This window comes from Chelonoidis abingdonii, chromosome 5 (genome assembly GCF_003597395.2).
Source record: "Chelonoidis abingdonii isolate Lonesome George chromosome 5, CheloAbing_2.0, whole genome shotgun sequence".
NCBI classification, from domain to species: domain Eukaryota; kingdom Metazoa; phylum Chordata; order Testudines; family Testudinidae; genus Chelonoidis; species Chelonoidis abingdonii.
In genome coordinates, this window is record NC_133773.1 from 116,077,246 (window position 1) to 116,101,058 (window position 23,813).

Below are 23,813 nucleotides of genomic sequence, written 5' to 3' on the forward strand. Positions count from 1 at the left end.
GTAGTGCTTCTCGTTCCCACTACGCCAGAGACATTTGCTATGGCGAGGGAACTTATTGCGTTAACGGAGCCCGCCTTGCCTCAACCCCCGGCACCGCTGGTGCGGGTTATTCAATCGACAGGCAAGCCTGCCATGGTAAGACTGCCTTCCATCAGCACCTCAGGCAGACAGCACTCAAGATCGAGGTCCTGCCAGCGTTCTTGATCTTGTCATCGCTCCAGATCCAGGCGCCGCTCGCAGTCCCGGTACCGATCTCCTCCTCGGTACCGGTCGCACTCGCAGCACCACTCGGGGTCCTGCTCACCAGACCGATACTTGAGGCACTGGTCCAGCTCCCGGCACTGTTCACACTGCAGCCGCTCTCATCATAGGGCGTCAAGATCCCAGTCGACCTCCTGGCACCGCGCCGGTCGCAGGTCCCGATTACACTCTCGGTACCGGTATGGATTCCGGTACCGCTCTCCGGTGCAGCAAGAAATATGGTACTCTAGAGACAGGGCTTATCCTCAAACGGCCTAAGCTCCGCCATGGCCATCGAGGCACACGTCTGGGTCATCGCACACTGATAGTACTGCCTATCCCGATTCAGAGACACACAGCCGGGTTCTCCATGAGGCTCAAGGTCCAGACCAAGATCCTCATCAGTGGTCCTTTTGGACGCCTTGGGCATATCACCAGGCCCAAGTCGAACCCACAGTACCATCACGTTCCGAGCCATCAGAACATCGTGCACCGGAGGCCACTGTTAGCCGCCCCCCTCCAGCTGGTACAGATCACTCTTCTCACGCACCGGACCCTCAGGTCCTCCTGGACCCTGATGTACCTCCAGACCAAGAGTCCCTACAGGAACCATTGGTACCAGGTCTGTCGTCCTCCTCTTCACCCGACGAGGCAGTGGCCGGTACATCCTCCTCGGACCCACCCCCTATCAACTTCTGAGCTCACCAGGACCTTTTGAGGCGAGTTGCCTTAAATATCAATCTCCAGGTGGAGGAGGTCCCGGAGGTTGAAGACCCGGTGATAGACATACTGTTGGCGGATGCCCCAACCCACATAGCTTTGCCATTTATACATTCCATCCAAGCCAAAGCGGACACAATCTGGCAGTCCCCGGCGTCTATCCCTCCTACGGCCAGAGGGGTGGAAAGAAAGTATATGGTACCCTCCAAAGGGTAAGAATACCTATATACCCACCCTCGTCCATGCTCCCTGGTGGTTCAATCCGTCAATGAGTGGGAGCGTCATGGCCAGCAAGCCCCCACCCCAAAATCGCGGGAGGCTAGATGGATGGACCGGTTGGGAAGTAAAGTCTACTCTGCAGGGTGCCTTCAACTCAGGTTGGCGAACCAACAGGCCCTGCTCAGTAGATATAATTATAAAACCTGGCAGTCGGTGGGTAAGTTCACCGAGCTGGTCCCACCAGACTCCCGCCAGGAATTCCAAGCCCTTCTCGAGGAAGGAAAGAAAGTGGCGCGGACGTCCCTGCAGGCCTCCCTCGACGCTGCAAATTCGGCAGCCAGAACCATGGCCTCAGGAATTACGATGAGGAGGATCTCATGGCTGCAAGTGTCAGGTCTACCTCCTGAACTGCAACACACCATCCAGGACCTACCGTTTGAAGGTCAAGGCCTTTTCTCCCAGAAAACGGACCCTAGGCTACAGAGTCTTAAGGACAATCGGGTGATTATGCATTCCCTTGGGATGCACACCCCACAAACCCAACCGAGGTCCTTCCATAGCCAACCTCAGCACCCTTACCCCCCGCCCAGACCGCAACAAGACTTTGGCAGAAGACGCGGTTGCAGGAACTGCAGATGACAATCTGGGTCCCAAGGCGGACAAAATACTGGTCCCGCCAAACCAGCGACGGGCCCGAAAGTGAACTTTTGAAGGTGCGCCCGAGAGCAGAGCACCAGTCCTTTCCCAAGATACCCTTCAGTTTTCCAACCGCCTTTCCTCCTTCCTCCCTGCGTGGTCCCAATTAACCTCAGATCGTTGGGTCCTACGCACGGTGGAATTTGGATACCACCTCCAATTTATTTTGCCCCCTCCCTCTCACCCCCCCCCCCATCCCTCTTCAGGGACCCCTCTCACGAGCAATTCCTCTGGCAAGAGGTTCGCACACTCCTCTTGATCAGAGCTATAGAGGAGGTACTGGAGGAATTAAGGCGAAGGGGATTTTACTCCTGATATTTCCTAATCCCCAAAGCGAAAGGAAGTCTTCGAACCATCCTGGACCTGCGAGGGCTCAACATGTTTTTAAAGAAGTTGAAGTTCCGCATGGTATCCCTGGGGACCATTATCCCTTCCTTGGATCCGGGAGACTGCCCTCGACATAAAAGACGCATATTTCCATATTGCTATTTATGCCCCGCACAGACAGTACCTACGGTTTACGGTGCACCGCCAACATTTCCAATTTGCGGTTCTTCCATTTGGCCTCTCTACGGCCCCTCGCGTTTTTACAAAGTGCATGGCGGTAGTGGCCACCTTCCTCCGTCATCGGCGAATACATGTGTTTCCTTACTTAGATGACTGGCTTATTCGAGGGACCTCCGAGGCCCAGGTCACCCGGCACATAGCCATCATCACGGACCTATTCGAGAGACTGGGCCTGATGATCAATCTAGAGAAGTCTTCTCTAGTGCCCACTCAAAGAATAGAATTCATTGGGGCCATTCTAGACTCCAAACTCGCAAAAGCCTGCTTGCCACTGCCCCGGTTTCAGGCACTAGTCTCTGTTATAAAAAGCCTCCAAACCTTTCCGACGACCTCGGCTCGCACCTGTCTGAGCCTCATTCCTATCTTGACTACCTCTGTATGTTAAACAGCAAGGCTTCGCTACTTCATCATTGTGAGTTTTTGGGGGCACGTGGCGGCTATTTCTACTTTCCACCAGAGAAGGTACTTACTCCGTCTTCTTCCACCTATGGTCTCGAGGTTCACTCAAAGTGTTGGAGCGTGTCTATAAGCCCTAGTACGATGCCACCGCCCCTTCCTGGGACCTCAACTTAGTCGTGACGAGACTTACGTCGTCTCTCGGCTTGGGGGGCTCATCTAGACCATCGTCGCACGCAAGGCCTCGGTCATCTCAAGAGCTAGCGTTGCATATAAACATCCGGGAGCTGAGAGCAGTCCGCCTGGCGTGCCAGACGTTCTACAACATCTGCAAGGTCATTGTGTTTCAGTGCTTACCGACAACACAACAGGCCATGCACTACATAAACAAGCAGGAGGGACTCGATCCTCCCCCCTTTTGTCAGGAGGTGATCCAATTGTGGGAATTTTGCATAGCCCACTCGATAGACCTTGTAGCATCGTTCCTCCCAGGAGTCCGGAACACCCTGGCAGACCATCTCAGCAGATCCTTTCGGTCTCACGAGTGGCTCGCTTCGCCGGACGTTCTACCATTCCATCTTCCAGAAGTGGGGCTTTCCCACATAGACCTCTTCGCTTCCCTGACAACAGGAAGTGCCAGAAAGTTTGCTCCTTCCAAGGTCTCGCCCCGGGCTCGATATCGGACGCCTTCCTAATCTCATGGAAGAACGCAGCTGCTGTACGCCTTTCCACCCTTCCCACTGGTGCACAGGGTCTCTCTTAAAGCTCCGCCAGGGACAGGGCTCACAACCTGATCCTGATCGCCCATGCGCGTGGCCCAACAGCACTGGTACACCACGTTGCTGGACCACTCGATAGCCAACCCGATCCCTCTGCCCCCGCATCAGGATCTTATAACGCAGGACCATGGCAGTATGTGAGGCTAAGCTTCTTTGTCTTGCTTTGTAACCCGCCATACCAAGAAGCAGACGAACGAAGTGGTCGACGATAGATGGTTAGTATCCTCTTCCGTAAGATAACTCGATAGTGCGGGGATCATGAATCCTCTCTTTCCTCATTTTTTTTTTCCGCCTCCGTGTTGTTTTGAGGATTAACGAATCAAGGAACATTCCACATCTTGGACTACCTCTGTATGTTAAACAGCAAGGCTTCGCAGTTCATCTCTAGCGGTTGTCACATTGGGGCAGCGGACGAGTGCACTATTTCTACTTTCCACCCCAGAGAGAGGTACTTACTCCGTCTTCTTCACCCCTATGGTTCGAGGTTCCTCAAAGAGTTTGGAGCGGTCTATAAGCCCTAAGTACGATGCCAGCCCCCCCTTCCTGGGACCTCAACTTAGTCGTGACGAGACTTACGACTCCTCCATTCGAGCCATTGGCGACCTGCTCGCTCCTGTATTTGTCATGGAAAACAGCCTTCCTTGTGGCCATCACATCGGCTAGGAGAGTCTCTGAGCTTCGGGCTCTGATGGTGGACCCACTGTACACGGTGTTCCACAAAGACAAGGTGCAGTTACGTCCACATCCGGAGTTCCTCCCTAAAGTAGTCTCAGCCTTCCATCTCAACCAGGACATATTCCTCCCGGTCTTCTTTCCCAAACCGCATACATCTCAGAGAACAGCAGTTGCATTCGCTCGATGTCCGTAGGGCGCTCACCTTCTACATTGACCGAACGAGACCCTTGCGCAAAATGCCCCAACTTTTTGTGGCACTGGCAGATCGGATGAAAGGCCTACCCATTTCTTCTCAGAGAATTTTGTCATGAGTAACGGCGTGCATCCGTACTTGCTATGATCTAGCTCATGTCTCTCCGGGACATATTACCCACTCATTCTACCAGGGCTCAGGCCTCATCGGCTGCCTTCCTAGCTCGAGTACCCATCCAGGAGATATGTCGAGCAGCTACATGGTCTTCAGTACATACCTTCACTTCCCATTATGCCCTGGTGCAACAATCCAGAGAGGACGCAGCCTTCGGCTCTGCAGTTCTACACGCTGCAGTATCTCACTCCGACCCCTCCGCCTAGGTAAGGCTTGGGATTCATCTAACTGGAATGGATATGAGCAAGTACTCGAAGAAGAAAAGATGGTTACTCACCTTTGTAACTGTTGTTCTTCGAGATGTGTTGCTCATATCCATTCCAAAACCAGCCCTCCTTCCCCACTGTCGGAGTAGCTGGCAAGAAGGAACTGAGGAGTGGACAGGTCGGCAGGGGTATATATTCGGTGCCATAGCAGCGCCACGCCAGGGGGCGCCCAGCCGACCCACCGAGTGTTGCTAGGGTAAAAATCTTCCGATGGATGTGCACGCAGCGCGCGCACACCTAATTGGAATGGATATGAGCAACACATCTCAATGAACAACAGTTACAAAAGGTGAGTAACCGTCTTTTTTACATTTCTCTCCAGCAAACTCCATCATTGAGCAAAGTCACACCAATTCCACATTTCCCCCACAGCATGACAGGAATGGACGGTCCCTGCTCTGAACAGTTTATGGCCTAATCCCCAGATACTGCAGCAAGCTTTGTGAGTGCAGACTCCCTCCGCCTGCCCAAAGTAGGGTGACTAGACAGCAAATGTGAAAAAATCAGGACAGGCTGGGAGTAATAGGAGCCTATATAAGAAAAAGACCCAAAAATCGGGACTGTCCCTATAAAACCAGGACATCTGGTCACCTTAGCCCAAAACCCCGGTGAAGTCAGTGGGCTCTGTCTTGATGCAGAGGTTTGCCTATGCAGAGCTCCTTGCAGGATTCAGTCCTAAACTACAGCTGATCAAAACATTATTGAGGAGCCGGTTTTCCGTCAATAAATGTAGTTCTTTCTAAATCAAAATGTTTTGTAGGAACACGCTGATTTTGACAAAAAAAATTGACAGAAAAAGTCAGAAAGTTTTATATCAAAAGTATTGTTTTGAGCCATTTAGACATATACTAAAGTGTGTTATTGTGTATTGTATATATACGATAAATATATTTAAATAATGGAAACAGCTAAACAAAATCAAAATAACAATAATCAACACAAAATGTGGAGTGCGGAGGCAGAGGGGAGCCACATGCAAAGGAAAGTGAAGGAGTAACTAAATTCCAGGTCCCTCCCTTGCACTAGTTCTTTTTCCTAAAAGAAAAGTATGTTTAGTGAAGGAATGGCATGAAGAAGGTGAGACATAAAACAGAATACAGAAATTACAGTTTAGTCTAGCAGAGGGAATGTTTCCTGCAGAGAGGCAAGGTTTGTTAAGTGTCCCAATGCGGAACAATACTCCCTGGCTTTAATTCCAGACTCTCAGATGCTTTAGTTTATGGAATGGTCTGATTTTGAGTTTGGAGTCTTTCTAAATGGGGGCATGAGATGAAAATAGCATTGTGGTCTTGATGGAGTTTTCAACTCTCTAACAAGATTTAACAAAGATATTTGCTTGAGTTCAATCAGTTTTATTATATAGCCCACCTTTAGAGTCTGAGAAGCATAGTACTTACAGATGAGAAAGATCTAGTGGCTAGACTAAAGGCACAGACTCCAGTCCATCTCTCTACTCTATTCACCAGTACTAATACAGACCTAGTAGGTAAAACATCCATTCCATTTGTGTGTCTCCACTCACCCAGTATCATGTGCTATTCCTTTGTGAATAGTGGATCTAGAAGTGTTCAGTGAAACGGGCTGAGCACTCCAGAGGAGCAGGAGTTGGTATGTGCCTATTGCTAACCTGTACAGAGACAATGAGGCCTGCAGATGCCTGGAAGGCAGTGCTTGTGTTGCCAGAGGCTGATGGTTTCAGGGTATTGATCCACAGCAGGTACAGACAAGACTCTCTCACAGTACCGGCAGGTGGTGGTGAGGTGCCCTGGGAATTGTCACAGTGGAATGGTCAGCAGGATTTACACTCAGTTTTCTGGTTAGCTAAGGATCATGCTCCATGCACTGAAATACCAGATAATATAGTTACTCAGCAATTCACAAGTGAGAAGTTTGGGAACAGGTAAAGGAAAGGTTACAGTCTATTGTCTTGTGTTTCTAATGGGGAATTGAGCGGCAGAAAAGGCAGGATGAGCAAAGAAACATCTGTTAAGTATGTCAAAAAGCAGCTGGAAGAGTTGTGTACAGAGTGCTGCTTACCTACTAGCAGAAGAAAAAAAAGTGGAAGACTTAAAGCCCTACTAGTGGATTATGACAAGTGACAAAAAGGACAACTGGATTCCCCGAAAATGCCTAAAAATTTAAGGCATGTCTTCACTACCAACATTAAAGTGCTGTCGCAACAGCACTTTAACATGGCTGTGTAGTTGTGGCACAAGCGTGGAGAGAGCTCTCCCCACGCTGTAAAACACACACCCCCACGAAGGGAGTAGCTCCCAGCGCTCGTGCACTGTCTACACTGCCACTTTACAGCGGTGAAAGTGGCATTGCTCGGGGTGTGGTTTTTTTTTTTTAATCACACCCATGAGAGAGAAAGTTTCAGGCTGTAAAGTGGCAGTGTAGACAAGGCCTCAGAAAATCAGCAGGGTACAGCCAACAGGAAGACAGCCCTGCAGAAAGAGCTGGCTGGACTGGAGATGGACAAGTGGAAAAGGAATGAGAGCACCAGAGTTAGGGAGCTGCAGTGAGAGACAAAGAGCAAGAAGTAGAGAGAGCTGCCCTAGAAGTAACCCACCAGAAAGCACTGGTGTTAGACAAAAAGGGCGAAGCCTGAGAAGTAAAAGCCTTAGGAAAGGAGAGAGGCAGCACACCCTGAACATATCAGACCTACAAAAACTGATTCTTCAGCACACATGTAACACTCACCAGAGATCACACAGCTGGCACAAGCTGGTGCCCAGGTTACAGAGGGACCAACTGCATTGAAGAATATCTAACCAGCTTTGAAAATATAGTGCAACACTGACAGACCTTGGTTGTTGTCAGGTGGGATTGAACCTGGGGTCTCTGGAGCTTAGTGTATGAGTCTCCACAGCATGAGCTAAAAGCCAACCGGCTGTTAGCTAAGGCTGTAGAGCAGACTCATTTTCTATCTCTAAGTGGTCTCAGTGCCACTAGATGGGACACACCACCACACCCAGAAGGCTTGTGGGTTACATATGCACTATACATAAAATCCCTGATGAACTCCTAAATTGACTAGTAAATGTTTACAAGTATTTAATATGGATGCTGGTGAGGCTATGACATATGTTAAATTCAAAGAGTCTTTGTTAAAAGGTTTCAGATTATTCCAGAAGTGTATTGCCTCAAATTCAGAAACCTCAAAAAAGTTGATAAGTTAAGTCACAGCGAATATGTGCATAAGATGGTGGATTATTAGAGAAAATGGATAAAGACTAGAGGGACAGAAGCCCATAACAAGTTGGGAGACCTGATTGCTCAGGAGCAGTTCTTTGAGGTCTGCGCTGAGGAAGTGCGAGTCACTGTATGGGAGAAAACTCCAACATCCGTGGAAGCAGTTGTTGAAGTGGGTGACTCGTACATACAGGTAAGACTATTCCTTTGCCTCTAAAGGAAAAGGCAAAAACCTGGGATAAAAGTGGGTTCCCAGTTTGTCCCTGGGAAAAAGGGAGTGAAGTCCATACCACCCCAGTAATGGTCTCCTGCTCAGAGCCCTAACTATTGGGCCACAGCCCAAAAAGAGGCCCCCAAAAGGGTTACTCATGTGGGTCTCTTGATCACATGAAAGGCAATGCCCCAAGTGTGGGGGATCCACATTCACTCCCCAGTCTGTTCAGGTTAATGCAGCTACACTGGAGCCAGACTTCAGTGGTCGTAGAGGGTTAACTTTGTCAGGTCTGACCTCCTGGAAATAGACAAAGTTTACAAAAAAATGACCAAAATAAATAGTAGTGTGTAGATTTCCCTTGTCCAGCGGGATAGGATTCAGGAGAGCTCTACCATCCTTGGGGAGGAGTTGAAACTACTAACTTTAAGACAGTTTAAAACCATGGTGCCTTTGGCCTGCATCAATTGGAATGGGAAGGTTTAAGGGGTACTTTGAAAGTGGGAGTTCTTAAGAATTTACCAGCTGATGTTCTGGTTGGGAATGACAATACCACTGCCCAAGGTTGTTAATATGGTGACCTTTAGTAAAGTGAAATATATCCCTGATTCACAGAGGCAACCTCCAAAATGGGAAAAGTAGCTGAGGAATGGAGGAGAAACCTCTGCACCCTTGTCAGCAGAGAGAGGCAATGTGTCTCAAGGGAAGAGTGTGGGGATTCTTACCCCCTGCCTGCACCAGGTCTCCAGGCAAGCAGAAGCCAAACGGAGTTTGCTGCAGAACAGAGGACAGATCTAGAAAGCATAAAGACAGCCAGTCTCAGTAATGCCCCATATAAAGAGAACACGGGAAAGTTCTTTACAAAAAGGGAAGGATATATAGGGAGGCCCCAGTGGGACAAAAAAAAAAAAAAAAAAAACCTGGGGAACCTATAAGCCATTGACTGATCTCTCAAAACATTGTGCAGTTAATGTTACTAGCCCAAAACTATGCTTTTGCAGGCCACTCAGGAAGTGGAAAAAGGCTGTAAGGTGCTGCAAGGCTCCCTTGTCAATAATCAAGGAAGTGTTTTATAGGGCTATCATGCACATGATAAGCCCACTAGCTAAGCCTACACAGAGGAAAAGTTATATTGGTGGCAGTGGATTTCACCACTAGGTATCTGGAGGCAGTTGCTCAGCTTAAGAATATAGAGGCCGAAACAATTGCTAAGGCCCTGTTCACTGTATGCAGCCAAGTAAGTTTTCCAAAAGGAGATTTTGATCACATTGGTTGGTCAGATTTCACATCCCAGCTATTTAGTGGGCAATGGAGGACGTGTGGGGTGAAACAACTGTGATCTGCCCCCAAATCTCACCACAGAATCCTGGGAGGATGGCTGTGAGATAGAGGGGGAGCCAGTGGCTTAATATATGTAGAGGTTTAGAGAAGATTTAAAAAATGGTAATGGCTCAGCACAACCTCACAAAAAGCCACACTGCTCAGAAAGTATGGTATGAACACAGTACCTGTAAGCAATGATTTGATGAAGGCGATTTGGTGCCAGTGTTTGAAAAAAAAAAAAAAAAAAAAATGGACAAAATGCACACCTCATGGGAGGGGCCTTTTGAGGTTCTGGAAAGGGTTAACAATGTTATCTACAATGTACAAAGGCCCAACAACAAGACTGCACCACAGACTGTGCATGTAAACAGGTTAAAAGCATATCACAATCGAGAAGCCATCGTAAACGTGATATGCTGTGCAGAGGAGGATTCTCAGACTGCGGTTCCCATTGATTGGACAGCTGAATGCCACAGTGACACGTCACTAGAAAGCATTGCGGTATGTGAAGAGTTAACCTCTGCCTTTTCAGCAGGGTTACGAGTATGTTGCTGTCCCCCGGCGAGTATTTTCCAACAGACTAGGTCTGACCTATAAAATGGTCCACAAGATAAACACTGTGAGGCCACAATCTGCTCCCAGCAGAGCATATCGGACCACTGGAAAGACGCTGGAGCATATTTGAAAGGAGATAAAAGCGTGCTGGACATGGGGATAATTAAAGGACTAAAGAGCCCTGGGCTTCTTCAGTTATAGCGCTCCAAAAGGAATGGGACCATAAGGTTTTGGTATTGATTACAGAAGCTTAACACTGTCACATTTCATGATGCATACCCTAGATCCAGAACTGATGATGTTGGACACTCTAGGTTGGACAAAATACCCGAACACCCTAGACCTAACAAAAGGGTATTGGCAGATCTCCTTAGACTGTGAAGAGCAGAAATAAATCTGCCTTCATTACTGATTCGGGACATTCTGAGTTCAAAGTGTTCCCTTTTGGATTAATTAATGCAGGAGCCACATTTTAGAGGCTTGTTAATCGGGTGTTAACTGGATTGCAGGACTTGTCTCTGGCCTACATTAATTATATTGCAATTTTCAGCAATTCCTAGTCAGACCACAAAAATCACTTGGGAATTGTGCTGATCAGACTCAAAGATACAGGGCTCACAGTAAGAGTGTCCAAGAATAAAACAGGCAATAAGAGTCCCTTATCTAGCTCACTGGGTAAGAAGAGGCCGGATTTCCCCAGACCTCTTAAAGGTGGAATCCACTGTTAACTGGCCTGTACTCCAAACCAAAAAACAAGTCTAGTCTTTTATAGGCTTGCCTACCTATTTCTGCCAGTTTGTAAGTGGTTTCAGTAACATTTTTTCTATCATCAGATTTATGCAAAAAGATAAAACCCAATAAAGTAGTGTGGATGGCAGCTTGTCAGAAAGACCTTGATGCGGTAAAGAAAATTCCATCAGGAAAGTCTATTCTGCTCAATCTAGATTTTGACAAGATGTTTGAACTGTGCACTGGTGCATCAGACACAGGTCTAAGAGGAGTACTGATGTTCTTGCAAATAGGTGAAAGTAAGTATCCCGCTGCTTTTTTTAAGAAAAAACTGACACGCAGAAAACAGAACTATTTTTTCATAGAAGAAGAATGTTATGCAATTGTGTTAAGCAGGGAATTCATTGTCCTGAAAGTCCACTCGCCATTGATATGGCTACACAGGACAAAAGGTACTAACTCAAAACTGCTACTTTGGAGCATTGTTCTCCAAGTGCACATCACCAAAAATTCGATGTATTATTTCACCAGAAGTGAAATGCCTGCAAGCTGCATGGAATTTTTTTAAAAACACCATAATAGAGGCTCAAATTCAATTGCATAGTAAGAGGACTATAGCAGAACAGAAGCACTCTTTCACACATTGAACTAAAATAGAATGGACACTGCATCTACTGCAGGAATTTCCACTGCCCACGGCTGTGGAATTGGAGTCTCAAGGACATTAAGGCTTAATAAACATTCATGATAACCAGTCAAACAGAATACAGAACACACAGCACTTGCATCACCAGGGCTCTATTGTTATAATTGTATAATTTAGAACTTCATTTGCTAAAACATTAAAAGCAATAATAAAAATGTACAAACAAGTGAAAAAACCACGGCATAAGGGGTATAGATTTTGAACTTGGACACATTGTCTGCTGTTAAACTAATCATCTGATTAGGCTAGTCAATGTTGCAACAGTTGATTCCAGTGCTTAGCTGAAGAAATTATCTTTATTAGGAATTAATTTATAGGAAAGTTCTCCTGTGCAAACCCACACATTCTAGCTTTAACAACATTACACATCTGCAATGTCTGTCTCAGAATCAGCAAGAAAACATGCTTTCTCTCTCACAAACAGGTGCTATGTATAGCCAACAGGAATCTACCATATGCTTTAAAAAACATTATTGAAGGGCTAGATTGTCCCAGAAAGGCATCTATCTGAATAGGGTGTGTGCCCCAGGAGAAGTGCAGTCCCTTCCTGAGCTCTTCAACATCATTTAGGATTGTCCAGCCTGCTCCCATATCTCCCAAACCCTTTGGGACACTGCACATCCCTAGGGCACAGGAAGGAAACAGCTCATTTCTATGCTTTCCTGAGTGCAGAGCCTGCTACTGTCTCTGTTCTTTGCAAAGGGAACTGTTATGCATCAGTCCTTGGCAGAGCACCCCATTTTAAGAACTACATGCAGAAATGGATGATTTTAGATTAAGCCTTTACCCTAAGGCATTAGTGCAACATGATGCACAGAATGAAGACTGCTATTTTTGAATGGCATCAACTGTGAAATGAAACTCCGTGGGTAAGAAAAGTCAGCAGGTCATTCACCTGCCCTCCAGGTGGCAAGGTTCTTCCTCCCCAGAGAAGCGCCCATGGTGCCTGGCGTTCAGCCTGCAGCTTAAGGCAGGCTCCACACTGTTGCAAGGGGGCTGCATCTTGCCAGAGCCCATGGACATCCTGCAGCCCTCTAGCCACTTCTGGCTCACTGGGGGCACGATTTCAGATGTGGAGGGGGGGCATTTTTAACTGTGATTCCAGGGGCCACCTAGGCACCTGAAAACTCTAGGGTTTTTTTTGCAGATAATAACTTAGAAATTATCTGTTGATTTCACTTTACCCACAAAGGTATTTCCATCAATAGTAATTGAAATTTACAGATTGGGAAAGCAAGAAAAATGCTGCTTGAGAACTTGCTAAAGTCAAAATCCAGTAATTTAGACTTCTGAATTAGTCTGGTTAGTGACAAGTGAACGAATAGTTAGATCAACAAATCATTTCTGGGTTTTAGGATATTTATTTTGTATATCTTTTTGACATAGGATATTGACACTTTGTGGCTTTTGCAGTGTTGTTGTAGCCATGTTGATACCAGGATATGGGAGCCACAAGGTGGGTGAGGTAATACCTTTTATTGGACCAACTTCTGTTGGTGAAAAAGAGAAGCTTTGAAGCGCCACAGAGCTCTTCTCTGGGTCTGTGAGCCCGTGAGCTCTGTGGAACTCAAAAGCTTGTCTCTTTTACCAACTATGGTTGGGCCAAAAAAGGATATTACCTGACCCACCTTGTCTCCCTCAGTTTGTGTTTTAACAGCTTTAAAGCTTGAACTCTTTGAATATCAACTTCTGACAAATAGTTATCTAATCTTCAATTCCCCCCCAAATTTCCCACAACTGTGAAAATTTAAAATTAAAAATACAGAAAAGTGTAACAAAAATCAATATTACCCAAAGTTATAAAAAATAAAAGTTGAATTCTACCAAGCCTATTTATAAGCCACCAGAGCAGCAGGGTTGAAGGATGCGTGGGAGGGCGGAATCTATTCCCACTAGAGAGCGATCTCAGTTTAAGAGCCTGATACTTTAAATCACAATCACGCATTGTCTTCACACTAACAGCAGGAACCCCATCGATTTCCAGAGGATGAGCGAGGCTTGCAGGATATGAGATTAAGTCAGCGATGGCAATAAAGAAAGGAGTTTCTTTATTCTTGATGCAGTATAGAAGTGTGCACAATGCTTCGCTCAATAGTTCAGACAAGGCCCCCCTGTCCCAAGGAATTTCAGTATACTGGTGGAAACAGAAACAGTTTAAAAAACAAATAAAGCCTGAGGGTGGGGATAGGCAATCGGGGATTGAAAGAAAGGGAGATCACAGCAGGCAGGTACCACCTACTTAATGGTTAATCTTCCATTAAAACTCCAGAGCCATAGTGCTGGGAAAATCCTCCCCGGAACAGGGCATAGTACAGTGAATCAGCATGCTGCTCTCTACCTACTGTGGCCCCCCATTCCTGCTCCTGTTCAGATGGGAGCACCCCTGGTCTGGAGGAGTTACCTGGGTGTCCAGCTGCCCCCTGCAGTTTGGGTCCATCCATCCTCTCCAGCACTGCATGTCTGAAGGCTGCTCACCTGCCTGGCTGCCTCTGTAAGTCTAGCTGGCTCTTGGCAGGTCAGGTGGGCATGGGACTTGGGAGGTACCAAATTCACAGCTCTGCATGGTGCCCTGAGCAGTGGCCCAGCCCACCGCCCCTTAAGACCTGCTCTGTCTATTAGCATTATAACAGTTGCTAATGAAGAGATGGTGGAAATTCAGAAGGAAATTAACAGGAAGAAGTAAACAGTGTGTGTGTGTGTGTGTGTGTGTGTGGCGGGGTGGGGGATGGTGTCAGTCCATTCTCGTATATGTTGGTGTGGAGAGAGACACCCTAGCATCCTTCACTATGGAAGTAAAACAACAGTGAATTTGTTTCATGACAAAGGGATCTCAGCCAGGCTTTTTTGAAAACACTGGGGAAGGAAAACTATCTTGTAAGAGATAGATGAATGCCTTGTTGGTTAAGTTTTGTCTCCAGAAAGAATGATATGATTTTATGTGTAACATTTGTTTCCAATACTCTATTACTTGAATCTCTGTTAATAAGCTATATGCCTATAGTGACAACAAGAATAAGTTACGTGCTGTATGTTAAGTGGAGATATTGAGTTACATTTTACAAGTTGGTATGTACTGTTCCTGTGGAAGTAGCAGATCTAATAGTTCTGTGAGTGTTCAGTCAAACAGGGGCTGAGTACTCCAGAGGGCTGCTTGGAAGACCCCAATGTTGATGTGTGCCTATTGCTAACCTGCAGAGATAGAATGAGGCCCACAGAGGCCTGGAAGGTAGTACATGTGTTGCCAGAGGTTGGTGGTTTCAGGGAGTCAATCCACAGCAGGTACATACAAGAGTTTGTCACGCTAAGGGCAGGTGATGGGATACTAGATATGGAGGGCTCTGAGCTACTACAGAGATTCTTTCCCAGGTGTCTGGTTGGTGGGACTTGCCCACATGCTCAGGGTCTAACTGATCACCATATTTGGGGTTGGGAAAGAATTTTCCCCTGGGTCAGATTGGCAGAAACCCTGGTTTTTATCCTTCCTATGCAGCCTGGGGCATGGGTCACTGACAGGTTTAAACTAGTATAAATGGTTTAAACTAGTGTAAATTCTCTATAACCTGAAGTCTTTAAACCATGGTTTGAGGACTTCAGTATCTCAGCTAGAGGTTGGGGCCTATTAAAGAAGCAAGTGGGTAAGGTTTTATAGCCTGCAACAGGCAGGAGGTCAGACTACATGATCATGATGGTCCTTTCTGACCTTAAAGTCTGTGAGATGGTGGAGGAGGTGCCTCAAAACCCTGTGTACCCCTGGTGGGGGCCATTTACTGGCTGGAGTAAGTCCTACAGGCAGCACAGCCCCAGTGGTATGGTTGGAGGATGAAGAGAATCAGAGGAACTGAACAGACAGTCACTGAGCCTTAAAATTCTACTTGCCCTGAAGGGTTCATTCCACTGAACTGCACTGAGCTCCTGTTAAAAAGACAGCCCCTTCCTGCAAGACAGGTGGCATTCTCAGGCCTGAGGGGTGTTGGGAGTAGTGTAGTACAGGAGGAGGAGATCCTCGCTTGCATGAGCCCCTCTCTCTGGGCAACTCTTCAAGACTGCATGACAGCCAGCATTAGAAGAGGTGTGGTTGTGGCTTGTGGAGCAGGTTGCTCTTTCCCCAACCTGTTGCAGAGTTAATATCCACAACATGCACAGCTCAAAGGGCTACCGATTGTTCCGAATTCACACCCATATTTCATAGAATTTCAGCGTGAAAAGAAAGAATCAATCACATCACCACAAGTGGGAGGACTGTAGAATTTATACACTGCTATAAATAGCTTGTTTTGTGCACTTGGCAGGCAGACAAATGATGTTTCATAAACATCCAAATAATATTAACTGGAGACTCTCACCTACGCAGAACAGGTTTGTGTGCAACAGCTAACACTTATTCTCATTCTACAAGGTGCAGTTTCTTCCCAGATTGCATACAGCACACTGCCCACAGACCAAGACTACACAGTAGGTTAGTAACTTTGATTTTTTTTTTTAAAAGGCTATCATGTCAGCTAATATCAAATGACTTTTTGCTGGAAAATATTAGGAATTTCCTTAACTTTGCAAGGACCCTGAAGCAAAATGATTTAATATTTACAAAATATTTTGCAGCACACATTTTTCAGGAAACCACAGCAGCAAAGCTTAAGTGAATTTATGAAATGATTTTGGAATCTTTCATGAGAAAAAACCTCCCAATTTCTGCGTTGGGCTGATGGAATGAAAGATTGAAGCTAAATATATAGAACTATGTCTACAAACAAAAGGCAATTAAATTAGTGCCCAAACCTGACAAATAAACTTTTTAGAAATAATTTTGGTCAGATGTATGTATCTTGGATTTAAAAAAAACCTGTCAGTAAACTTTATAAGAGCAACGTTAAGTTCATAAATGTCACGGTGCCTTATTCTTGTGTTACAAGGCAGAACATATAAACAGATTTAGCAGCAGCAGATTTTTAATGTAATCATATGTGGTCTAATAAAAAAAATCTACATTCTCCAAAGGCACCACATTTTTGTTCCTTTGATTAAATACTTTAAAATAAGTCAGAACAGTAAAACAGAACCAGTTACATCTTACCTTACTTTGGAGCAGATCAAATCAAATTTTCCACAACAACGATATGCTTCCTTGGGTTTGTCTCATAAATTTTGCAACTTCAGACAAATAGATGCAGGTTGGTGATTCAAAGTCTTTCAGAGAAAAAAAGATAAAATGCTTTAATGACAAATAATGCACTTCTCTGAACATGAAAAGTTATTTAAAGCTTGAGCCTCTTGTATTAAGTCTTTCAACTGTCTCTCTCAGCTAAACAAATTCCCACCCCTTTTCTCGGACACTTGCCAACTCCTCTAATTTAAAGCGACTGTCAGGCTTGCTATAAAACTGCCATTGGAAAGAGCTCAGTATAGAGGAATGAGCAAGTGCGAACTCCAGGCTGAAGCAGCATGACCTATAGTTCTATCAGCGAGTATAGACTCCCCAGGTAATGTGATATAATATTTGGAAAAACATTTAGGACCAAGTTGTCCCCTTTTACACAAAGACATGGGGAAGGGACAAGAATCAAGCTGTTCCCCTTAATATGAGATTTAGGTGGCATATTGGCCTCAAAGTGAAGGGAGAATGCATGGCATTGAATACACACTGAATGCAAAGATCCACAGTAGTGGCCTAACCCAAAGACCACTGAAGTCAATCAAAAGACTTGCATTAACTTCAATTGGCTTTGGAGTGGGCCCTGAATCCTTGCCTGTCCCGATCTCAGAATAGCTACTTTCTGTGGATTTCCTAATCCTCTATGCTTTTTTCCTGGGCTTTCCACACTTCTCCCAGCAGCATGGCTAGCTCATTGATTGTATTGTTGATCCAGTGTTACGTACTCCCACCCCAGGAAGGGGAAACATACAAGTCCCGAACTGGATTTTACCTTGCTCACTTGTCTGAAAGTTTCTCTGCAGGAATATTGATGGGTTTCATCAGGGAGCCTGCTGCACTCATTACAGGTGACTTTGCCTTCTGAGATCCTGCAGAGCTCTAGGCACAAAAGCCAAGATTTTCAAAAGTGTCCACTAACTTGGGGTATCTCCATTCTGAGTTGCTCAAATTAAGACATCCTAAAAATAGAGGCACCCAGAATTTGTGAAAGTTAGGCCACAGTGTTCATGCAGAGAGGGCCACAGACTCAGATGGAAGGGAAAGCAATTTCCAGAGGATCTAACGCATTCTTGGGAACTTCATTTGAGCAGTTTTGGGGGAATTAGTGTGTATTTGTCTCCATAGCACAGAACATGCTTACAAATACGAGTTAACTTTGTGGAATGATTTTTTAAAAATGGATGCTCAGGCCTATATTTTCAAATGTGATTGAAGATTTTTGGGAGCTTCAATTTGGGGAAACTGCACTTCCAACACCTTAAAGGAGTCTGATTTTCAAGGAGGGGAAATGCTCAAAAAATTTCTGAAAATTGAGTCCATTTAAGATATGCCTCAAGTTGGTCACCCAAAGTCACTTTTGAAAAAAAAAATTAGACCCCCTTGAGTGCTGTTGAAGAGACATGCAGTTTATTATAAACTGAATTAGTATATGTCAATGGTAATTTTTTCTTGCAAAACTATAACATTAACAAGTGCTTGTCTAGAGAAAGACTGTATTACTGAAATTCACAACTGTTGCTGAAAGACGTAATGCAAAGGTCTCGGCAGGGGCTGCTCCAGCTATTTTGCCGCCCCAAGCACGGCAGGCAGGCTGCCTTCGGCGGCTTGCCTGCGGGAGGTCCCCAGTCCCGCGGATTTGGTGGCATGCCTGTGGGACATCCACCGAAGCTGCGGGACCAGTGGACCCTCCGCAGGCATGCCGCCGAAGGCAACCTGCCTGCCACCCTCGCAGCGACCAGCAGAGAGCCCCCCGTGGCTTGCCACCCCAGGCATGTGCCTGGCGTGCTGGTGCCTGGAGCTACCCCTGGGTCTCGGATACCTAACCAGCCAAAACCAAGATATAAATCATAAGACGTAGATAGAGCATTGTTACTTTTTTTAGAATGTGCCCAGATTTAGTTGCAATTTTCATGAACTGAAATACTACATGTTTGATATTTTAATTTACAGTTTGAGAAATGTGCTCTGTTTTGGATGAAGACTAGGATATAAGATGCTGCCAGTGAGGAGAGAAAAGGTTTAAGGAAAACTAAACTTTAGAATTTGCTAATGGAGTCCTTTGTCAATACTAAATTATATTAGTCAGGCTATAGCACACAGTGTTAAATAAATTAGATTATTATGTGAAAGCTCTGGTGTTTGTTACAAATGAGTCTCATTTTTCCTAAAGTATGGTTAGAATATTTTTGTTTTGTTTTGTGGGCCCGCTGGCACACTTTAGTTAGTTGAGTAGTGTCACCACAATTCAACAACTCTTTGAAACCAGTGGAAGATACAAATGCTAATCCATACTGTCTGCTTCAGTGTATCAATAAATAAATCAATAAATAAATGGAATTTGTGTAGCTTAAGCCTCACTTTGGAGTGAGATGCCAGAATCTACCATTGTGTCAGGTATCTAACTGCGATGCTTATCTGAATTAGCTGAAAGGCCCACCTTAAAGTGGCATCTCTTCTATTGATCCACAACCTAAGCAACCCTGTTTCTCTCCCCAATTCTCATCTCCAGTTTCTCCTATTATTTTCAGTGGTGTGACAAAGCTCTGTCCTTGTCTCCTGCATTTCCTGATAGATTTCGCTAGCCTCAGAGGCTCACTGTGACCTTCCACTTAACCCTTTTCTCTCTAGAGACAAGGGTCACAGTCTACTAAGCCATTTTCCTCATAAGCCAGCAAGGGAGGTGAGGAGAAGCTATCCTCCCTTGCACAGTCTCAGTTGTCTCCCAGTCTCAGTGATTAATCAGGGGAGCAAAGGGGGAAGCCCAGGCCCACCCTCTACTCCAGGCTACAGCCCAGGGACCCTTATAGTATCAACTATGGTAGCTGACCTTTTAGGAACAATTCCCCAGGCTACTTCCCCACAGCAGCCACCATTTCCTCAAGCTTCACTTCACCCTTACCTCAGGGCCTCCTTCTTTGTGCATGATATGGTGTGTACAGCTCTCCAACAGCACAACTTCACACAGCTCCTGACATGCACACCCACCTGACTAACTGGGAGGCTTTTAACTAGTTTCAGCCAGCCCCTGATTGGCTTCAGGTGTCCCAATCAACCGAGCATCCTCCCTGCCTTCTGGAAAGCTCTTAATTCGCTCTAGGTGTCTTAACTGACCTGGAGCAGCTGCCATTTACTTATCCTGGTACCAGATGTTTGTTTAACCTGGGGCTAATACATCTATCTCCACTACTTTTCTATAGCCATCTGACCTTGCCCTGTCACAGTGGGTTTAGGGAAACTTGAGATGCCTTTCCCCCTTCCCAACTGATCCTCCTTAGGAGGAGAGGAGGAAACTTAAGGTCTTTTTACTGACATGCAAAAGAGCGTGTGTTCTAATGATCTACACACTAGACTGGATTCCAGCAAGTTCCTAATTCTAGTCTTGGCTCTGCAACTAACTTTTTCAATGGCTTTGGGCAGACCACTTAATGTCTCAGCCTCCATTTTTCCATCAGTAAAATGTGTATTGATATTTACCTATCTACCACACAGCAGTGACACCGAGGATTAATTAGTTATTTGTGAAGTGCTAAGTATTCTTTACTATGCCTTGTTATTACAACAGCAGTGATGTGAGTCCAGCACTTCATCTGCTCCACTATTGCCGAATTTAAATCTAACACTCTGCATGGCTATCCTGACTGCCTTTCATGATCTATACCACAAGATTTAGGTTAAGCAGCAGCAACTGCAGCTCAGCAGAGAGGTTGCCTAAGGTTCTTGGTCCTTCATCCCAATAAAGGAAAAGTAAGGCAGCAATGCTATGGAGAAAGGCACTTAAAGATAGTCACAGAAAAAGTTCATCAGGGAGGGGGTGAAGCTAGCCAGGGCTTAGTAGAGGATGTCAATGATAGTGCAAGTTGGAGCCATTTCCTGTAACCACTGAGCTTTTCATGGGCATTGAGGGGATAAACTGGAGGAGGGATTTAACAAAAAACTTTGCAAACCTTACAGGTTTGATTTGGTTTGAAGGATTGATTGAAGATTTGGGCCAATTCTATTTTTAACCACGCAGGTTTGCCCAACTTCAATTCCAATATGTTTGTTTTTAACCTTCTAAAGTTACAGGCATATATTTCCTTCTTTAGCACGTCATTAAAAAACTATGGGTTTCCCCTCTTTTGACTTTGTCAAGACTCAGATGTGGTGTGTCTTAAAACACCTGCTACCTGAAGCTCTTACTAAACAATAATTGGTAGTTGATAGGTATCCCTTCTCCATGCAGTCACAACACACTAATTATGAACAATGGGATAATTCACTCCACTGAAAAATCATAAAGACATAAAATGAACATGTCTTATTTTCCCACTTCTGAAGCTTCCAGTGTTTCTCCTTTTATAGTTTTTTCAGTGTGGATATTAATTGTTTAAATATACCTAGTATGCTAACAAAATAAATCCATATAACACATACACAAGAGCACTCTGGAGCTTATGTATTATGGATTCCAAGCCATCACCACACTCTTGACAAAGAGCAGTCTTTAATCCACTCATATGGCAAGCAGCTGGGGAGTTTTTGAGATGTACTTAACCCATCTCTCTGTCCAAAGAGTTTGAGATTCAGCAGGTTTTGATAATTACCATGGATGTTACTTCCAGCACACATGGCTGTACTGGAAATCAAGCTATTATCTTTCATGTGCAGAGAATCTCTAAGCAATTATTTTGCTGGCAGGAAAGAATGAGCTTGTGTCTCATAAAATACAGTAACCCTTTGATGTCAGGATCTGCAATTTTCCAGTACTAGGGCTGAATGCATTTGCGTCCAGAAAATATCAACTCAGCTCTCAAGAGATTAATACAACTACTCTGGTCAGGCCTTAACTTCATGCTGAAGGAGGCTAGGACACAGGAGAAAACTGTGGGCACCTGCAGACTACCATAATTACTGTACTAGAGCCCAGGGGCCTGATTCTCCACTCATTTATAGTGGTGTAAATCAGGGATAATTTCACTGAGGTCAGTGGAGTTACACTGGTGTAAGTAAAAAGAAAATCAGGCTCCAGATCCCAACCTGATATCAAAATCTGGGGGAACAGAACTCCTCATGACTACTCCCTCGGCCTGAAAAAACGCAAGCTCAGATATTAGAGCTGTCACACCAGAGTGCTGGGAGTTGGCAGTCCTTTCAGGGGAAGTGTTTGTCTAGAATACCCAAGATGGTTACTGTTCAGTCTGAAAGAGGCTCAGGATTGTATTAGACAGGGTTGCAAGAGGTATTAGCAACAGCTGAGGCTCAGAGTACGTCTAGACTACCCGCCGTATCGGCAGGTAGTGATTGATTTCTTGGGGATTGATATATCGCGTCTCATCTAGACGCGATATATTGATCCCCGAACACGCTTCTGTCGACTCCGGAACTCCACCAGCACTAACGGCGGTAGCGGAGTAGACAGGGGAAGCTGCGGATGTCGATCCCGCGCCATGAGGACAAGAGGTAAATCGATCTAAGATACTTCGACTTCAGCTACGTTATTCACGTAGCTGAAGTTGCGTATCTTAGATCAATCCCCCCCCCCCAGTGTAGACCAGCCCAGAGAGAGGTGTGAGAACTATAGCAGGTGTATACCTCTGGTCATGGGGAAGGATGGACAGTGGGTGGCTGTTCTATTTAAGAGATGGTGCTCTCATCACCCACAGCTGGTGCACACATCTGGAGATGCCCAAAAAGCTAAGGGGTGAGAAAGGAAGTGTCTCAATAATGGTTATGTACCAATGATTGAGCAGCTGCAACAGCCTCAGATTTTGGGCAGGCATCAGAGTACCAAAGATTAACTCCACATGTAGCTTCATATCTACAACAGATGTAAAGTTTGGTTTCAACAGAACATCTGACCTTCCAAAAATGTATTCCAAGTCTAAATATGCTTGAAAGCAAAAAAATGCATCAATTATCTAAAGCTCACTTGTTCAGTTACATTATCTAACCAAAGTCACCTTTCCCCCACTCCTGCTTTAAAGTATTACTTAATAGTATAGGAACAGAAACAGACAGAGTGTGGGTCTTCATGACTGCAACTATTTCAGGACAACTCTATCATACTTCCCCTTTTAAAAACAAATATGTAACAATTAAATAACTTTAAAAAGCCCTAAAACACTAAGTAATATTTCTTCACCTCCTAGCATGTCTGATCACTCAATACAAGAAGAAGGATCAGGAACCCTGGCTGGTGTAAGGCTGTGCAGTTCTACGGACTTCACTAGAACTATGCAGATTTACCTAACCTAAAGATCTAGACCGGGGGTAGGCAACCTATGGCACGCATGCCAAAGGTGACACGTGAGCTGATTTTCAGTGGCACTCAACACTGCCCGGGTCCTGGCCACCGGTCCAGGGGGCTCTGCATTTTAATTTAATTTTAAATGAAGCTTCTTAAACATTTTAAAAACTTTATTTACCTTACATACAGCAATAGTTTAGTTATATATTATAGACTTATAGAAAGAGACCTTCTAAAAATGTTAAAATGTATTACTGGCACGTGAAACCTTAAATTAGAGTGAATAAATGAAGATTCGGAACATCACTTCTGAAAGATTGCTGAACCCTGATCTAGACCTCACTGTTAAGTTTTAAGAAAGGAAATAAAACTAAAGTTAAAGTTTCACTTGATCTGGCCCACTCCTCCCCACATCAAAGGCCTGATCCTGCTGGATTTCCTGGGCCCTCCAAATGTTCACTTATGTCAATAGGATTTTTCTACACAAGGGGCCAAATCTCAAAGGTATGTCAGTGATTCTAGATGCAAAGAGGTGCTTTTGTAAACCCCAGTATTTGCCTTAGTGAGGTAGGGGCCTAACTCCTATTGTACTTTCAATGAGAGATAGGTGCCTGGTGAGATTTTCAAAATCACCTAAGCAGTTTGGCACCTATCTGCAACTGAAGGTGCTGAAATAGTTTTGTAAATGAGACCTAGATCTGCAGGGTCCCAATGCTTTGTCTCCACCGATGCTTTACATTTTATTCGTTTTCAACCTCATTTCTGAACAGAGCTTTTCGGTCACATTTGGAGTT

At 45.2% G+C, this 23,813-nt stretch overlaps 1 protein-coding gene across 2 annotated transcripts in view; it reads right to left on the reverse strand.

Moving 5' to 3' along the window:
- The window catches only part of C1QTNF7 (C1q and TNF related 7), a 91,692-nt gene extending 74,032 nt beyond the window's left edge, over window positions 1-17,660 (reverse strand). Inside the window, exons 1-2 of one of the 2 annotated variants that reach the window (XM_075066579.1) lie at window positions 17,566-17,660; window positions 16,716-16,828 (exon numbers count right to left, since the gene is read on the reverse strand). The gene's annotated coding sequence lies outside the window, so the exon portion shown is untranslated. Of the gene's footprint in view, window positions 1-16,715; window positions 16,869-17,565 lie in introns of those variants that run through there. The other variant, XM_032773948.2, reaches the window with a different exon arrangement.
- Window positions 17,661-23,813: the final 6,153 nt, after the last annotated feature.